Source organism: Nesoenas mayeri (assembly GCF_963082525.1).
Source record: "Nesoenas mayeri genome assembly, chromosome: 2".
Lineage (NCBI taxonomy): Eukaryota > Metazoa > Chordata > Aves > Columbiformes > Columbidae > Nesoenas > Nesoenas mayeri.
Genome location: NC_137543.1, coordinates 147,005,527 through 147,011,923, shown reverse-complemented (window position 1 = coordinate 147,011,923; position 6,397 = coordinate 147,005,527).

Genomic DNA, 6,397 nt, shown 5'->3' with positions numbered 1-6,397 from the left:
TTATAAGTGCTGAACTGAAGAAGGATAATTTCTTGTATGTTACAGGTTACAAATCTGGTTATAAGCCTCTCTGTGAAGTTTGCTCTTTTTTTTTCTGAAAACAATGTGATATTGTGAGGTAATAACTATGCTCTGTTAACACCAGATTTTTATCTGTAGTTCTGCAAATTAATGTCTTTGGCATCAGCCAGTTCTCTCAGTACCATGAAGTGGATTCCATGAAGCTCAGCTAGCATGAAGATATCTAAGTTATCTGTGTCCTTGGCATAAGCAGAGTGTTCATTACATCATAATCAACATTAAATATGCATTACTAGAGCATAGTAAAGACTAATGCATAAAAAAAGACTGATTAATGCTTTTAGCCTTCTTGGTTACATTTGTTGAAAACTTTCTGTCAACTGACAGTTTTCTTCCTCTTGATTACTACAGAAGTATCAAACAAAATGATGATTTCAACTTGTGTGTCCCTTGGTAGTTGTATTTTGGTTTGTGTCTTTACATGTTTGTGTTATTCTTTAATTTTCATTCTTAGTTACTTGACCTTGTTCTCACTCTCTGTATGCTCTGTTTGTCTGATTAATCTCTTTCTACACTTCCCATTCTTCACCCTCAATGAAATTTTTGCTTTTGTGCTCTTGTATTTTTTTTAAGGCACTGATGACTTTTCTGAATTTCCTCTCTCCTTCTTTCCCATTACATCATGCCTTCTTGGTTTCCTATATTTACATAACAACAATGGATTAATTTCTGACCTCCTACTTACTTTGATTTAATTCCCATTTAAAAACGTTGTTGTACCTGTGCAACATCCTGGGCAACCAGCCTTCAAACTGCACTGACTTATGTTTGTAATCAAGGTGATTTCAGCTGCTTTAGGAGGTAAGGACTGCAAAATAAGCATGAAGCCATCTTTGCCAGTTCTTTTCACTGTCAAAGTCATTTAACAAACTTGCAGATAAAAAAGTGAAATGCTGTAAAGTATTAAAATACAACCCCGTAGCTAATTCTGGAACTCCCTTGTGGCTTAAGAAGCCCTAGGATTACCTTAAATACTAATTTTAGCAAACACTACTACCAACAATTAAGTAGGTAGCTACTTCCTACCGTTTTCTATTGTTGAGGAGCCACCATAACTTGAGATCTTTGAGCAGTGGGGCAGGGGAGAGGCATGTTGGTTTTGAATGTGTTTCTGCCAGAAGGTGTCAGAAGGTACTTGAACACTTCAGAAGCAGTGTCCAGCATTCCATGAGATCCTGAGGAAGAATTTCTGAAGGCCTGAGGTTTTTAAAGTGGAGAAAGATAGGACACTGAACAAGCCAGTGAAAAGGGGGCCTGGATGCAGCCAGAAGTTTATGTGTCTCACATCTTGCTGTGCATTCAGAATGGATTGACTGATGCATACAGTCATAGTTGGAGAAACATCACCAAATAAGTATGTTTCGAGTGTAGCGGTGGCTAAACCTTGCACTATTCAAGAGTTTTGTCAGAGTTTGGGCTGTGAATATGAAGTCACTCTTGAAAATCAGAAATGGTAAAGTAGGTGGAATAACAGGACAGGCTCTCAAAGGCTGATCTGAATTGCTTGGCATGGTATCTCCAAATCAAATGTGCTTCATGATGCCCAGGTGCAAAATTAAGTAGATGAGAACACGAAATTCAGAACATGCCTGTACAGTGTGGGGCTGTCTTCTGGAAACAGTTACTCTAAAAATTTTAGAAGTTAGAATGCAAACAACTGAACAGTTGCTCAGTGCTTCTGTGGGAAAGGCAATGAATGTGCTTTTTCATATTCAGGAGCAGGGAGTAGGTTTAGGGAAGTAAGATTATACAGTTGTTGCACAGTGCTGGTAAGACTGATTTTTGAAGCAGTGAGTCTTGTTCTGGTGTCCAGATTTTCAAAACCTATTGAAAAAAAGTGGTGAAGTCAGGCAAGCTCACTTTTTTAACAGCCTTTAGATTTCTCATTTTTTGACATCTTTACATCAAGACCAAAATCTTGCCCCAGACAGCTGCAAAGTACGTGTTAGTCAAATGCTAATTATTTTGTGGTATACAAAAATAAATGGATGAAAACTGCATGACCTATATTATGAAGGCAGTCATACTAGCTGGGCTAATATTCTTTTTTACATTACATCTTGATTTACATTTTTGAGAATGAAAAGATAATTCAGCAATCTTTGCATGATAGAGCTGTGTATTTCACCATCCTAAAATGCCCTTTTCAGTTGTGGAAAGAATATAAATGCAAGTTCCACACTCTGCCCTACTGTAATGGAGAAATTTCTCCCATCACAGAAGGTGAGATTGGACTCACGGATACCAAATTTATATACAGTCTTCTAATAATCTAAACCAGCTGCCTTTGTATATATTTACATTAAAAGTTTTAACTAGATTAATCTGCACATTATTATAATTATAAGTATTAGAAAAGTGGTCTGTTAAACACCTCAAAAATAAAAGCAACAGAAAGACAAGCTTTGCTACACATTCTTTGTAGTTCTGTAATTCTCAGTGGTGAGTGCTGAGTATCACAATAGAGACAGTACACATAAATGACACAGAAGGTATTTTACTGATAGTGTAGCAGTGATACTGTTTTTTAGTTTGTGAACATGTTATACCAGCATATAGAAAAAGAGGCACATTTTAAACTAAATCTGCATTTAATTTCAAGCCTTAAAATTGATTGTTGATCTGCCAGTAGAGTTTATTTTGCATCCAGCATATAGGATTTCAAATGGCATAACAACATGATGCAGATTTTATGTCAACTTAATGGAGAGGTAACTATTTCCATGCATGTTAAAATCCATGCTGTAAGTACTGTAAGACTTACTGTAATGATAACTTGAAGAAACAAAAATAATTTTTGAAACCATTGGTAATATTTATTTTGTAGAACTGATGCTTCAGCACATATGAAAAATATTTTATTGTGGTTTCACTTTAAAAACAGTTCAAGTGGTGTGTGTATTTTCAAAGCTGGAAAAATAAAATGCATTTATGTATTTTATATACAGTTCTAGTTTTTATTTAATATGAGAGGTATAAAAGTTTAGTTTTTAAAAACCTGGTCCATATTAAATGTCATATGCCAGTCATATGCATGAGATAAGAGAATTATTAATTACTACAGTATGTACAAATGTAGTTTCACTGTAGGAGAAATACATTGCTTGTCAGGTTAGCAATATACTTCTTATAAATATGTAAAATAATAAAAAGGCAAGTTTTCTCTTTAAACACCTGTTACAAAATTTTTATAATACAAAGCAAAGTAGATCTCATGGTCTAAGATACATGAAGAGACTACAAACCTCATAAAAGGGCAGCTGTCAGTGGGTTTGGGCTACAGAATATTCAGTGTAGTTTTGGAATCATATTTTATGGATTTTTAAAAAAATAATTAGACTTTGACATGTGTGGGTAAACTGATTTCTCTAGGAAAACATTTGAGAAATTGCTACAATATTTTATTCCTTAGGACATATTTTACAAAACAGTTGAAAATACATTCTCAAAGTTAGACATGTTTAGTTTCCGTCTGAAGATGGTAACGATGATTTTAAGAAGATAATATGGAAAAAATGTACGAATCTTCCTTTAGAACACTATATGTTACCGATGTTAAAAAATTAGCTTTATATTTAGCCAGTTTTCTGTGGGGAAATTCTGTGGATATCTATGGTTACAAGAAATTTAAATAAAAATTATGTATGAAGCACCATCCACATACACTTTATTGATTAGCAGAAGTGTCTGATGTAAGTTGCTAATCTGAAACTTTATCAAGTATTTTTCTTACATTACTTTTGCATGTATTCTCTCACTTGTGATTATCTACTACATTTCTGGTATCTGTTGAAAAAGCATGTTAAATTTAAAGACTTTTTTACTGTATTTGTCTTACTGTTTTGTTTTACACTTAAGAAATATGCTGCAAAACTTCTGGTTTTGTTAGATCTCCTTGTTTCATATTAGCAAACAGTACTCAGTTTTTTGGTATTTTGTATTTCAGTATGACATGCACAGTTTAGCAAAAACATTTTCCTCTGGAAAGGGTTGTTTCAAAGTGCCTTACGGCTTTGAAAGCGTCATTGGAAAGAGATGGGCTTGGGCAGCATAGTTCAGATCTGGGTGGGAGCCAAAGCTCCCCTGGAATTCAGAGGCTGTGGGAGGTGGAGGCTGCAGTTTGATTTACTGGGTGCTCTAAGTCGTAGCTTCCACATTAGCACCAGCTGGCATTGCTCATGCACTCTGGCTTCTGTTGTAGCTACATGGTAGCTCAGCCCTCCCAGTTTCTGTGCAGTTGGGTTCCTACCTGATTTGATTAATAGTAAATCTATATTATAGGTTCAAAAGGATCCATTGTTATCATATGGTTTAACTTTTTGCATACCACAGGGTGTATTCTTTGATCTTTTTCTTGCTTCTAGTCTGGTAGCTGTGACTGAAATAGATCTTATCTTTTAGAAAAACATCCAATCTTGACTGAAAACTTTCCACTGCTGGAAAACTTATCATCATTCAAAGTAATTTCTTCCAAAGGATAATTAACCACACAATGGAAAATTTGAGCTTTACTCCTCATCTAAATTTTAGTACCTTTAACTTCAAACCTCTGTGCTTGACTGTAGAGTTCACTGTGATCATGTTCCTCTTCCTCATAGATTTATTTATTCACTATGAATAAATAATACCTTAATTTACTTTTTAATAAAATGAATAGGGCTTCTTATGGCTGTCAACTATTTTCCAGGCTTACATTTATTTTCACTTTCCTTCTAGAATTGTAAAAAGGAAAATTAGAATTTCAGTAGTAGTTGCACAAGTGTCTAAAAAGAGATAATTCCTATGTTCTTACTCAATACTTTAACTCATACATCCCAATTTTAATTTTTTTAATCAAATGTTGCACAGTAACCTCAAGCTGATATTTAACACCCCAAGTCTTTTTATATGGTTTCCAGGATAGAACTCCTACATTGAGCTATAGCCTGTTTTCATTATTTGTAAGTGCATGACATTAAATTAGACATAAACTGTATTGAGCAGATCAGAAGACAATGTATCCCAATAACCTGACTGCAACAGGATGGGAGAATGATAATTGGGATGGAAGTTTTCTGTGGTTAAAGCTGATCTTTCGCACCCCATATGTCCTAACCTCTGACTTCCACAAATGTGGGAAACTTGACTGCGTAACTTACAGTAGTGTGAATCTCTGTTTATATTCTGCCAAGGCAGAAGACACTCAGGAGCATAAGTGAATGCTCAGGGTGAAGTAAGAACAGGGCAAACACACAGCGTTCCAATGCTCTCCAAACCCCCACTTGTTTTTAGCTCAGGGAGCTGAAAATTGAATGAATTTTTACTGGCCTTCAGTGAAATCTTTTAGCTTTCACAGAATCCTTTCACAACTAGTTCCACTAGTCTGTTGCCTCATTTGATGAACTGATTCTGTTATTTCTTTTTAACCTGAATCCTAGTATACCTCATTATTAAAAGAGATTGTGTCTGTATTAAAAGAGGCATTGGACAGTCAATCCCTATCTGTCCCACTCAATGCCATCCTTAATATTATAGACCTCTATAATATCCTTTCAGGCATCCGTCTTCTAGACTGAAAAACCTTGGATGATCTTTGCTGTTCTCTGAAATTTTCCAGTACTATAGTAACTGAAACTGGTACTATAGAACTGCGTGAAGGTTTTGAGGTGTATGTGACCCATGAATTGATACAGTGGTATAGTGACATTCTCTGTTCATGTTTTTTTCCAAATAAGTCCTAATACTCCATTTGTTTCTTTGACTGCCATCTGCTCTGACCCCAAGATCCAATTTTTAATGGCCATCTGAAAGCCTATCATTTTGTCTATGGAGTTAGGATCGGGGTTTTTTTGTTGTTGTGCATCTCTTCTCATTTTCTGATTTGCTATTTTATTGTCCTTTTACTAAATTCTTTAGTAGATTGTCACAACTGACCCTGAATCATAGTATCATCAACAAACTTTGTCACATAACTAATCCTTCCATTTTTAGGGTGTTTATGAGTGTGTTGAATGGCACAACTTCAACATAGTTCTGTAGAACTCTGCTAAATCACATCCCTTTATTGAACTATTTGCTCTTGTCCCCATTGTCCTGTACTTCAGTAGTTATTTTCAATCCATGTAACGACCTTTCCTCTTATAATATAGTGGCTTAGTTTCTTTAAATGGTATCAAGGAGGGACTTAGTCAAAATCCTTATTGAGTCCAGTTAGACATGTCAACTAGATCACCATTGCTGCCAGCCTGGTAAGCTTTGTAAGGCAGGCCTTCTCCTAGCAGATCCATGGTGACTCTAAGTATATAATATTATTGCAAGAATAGAATATTTAGACAGA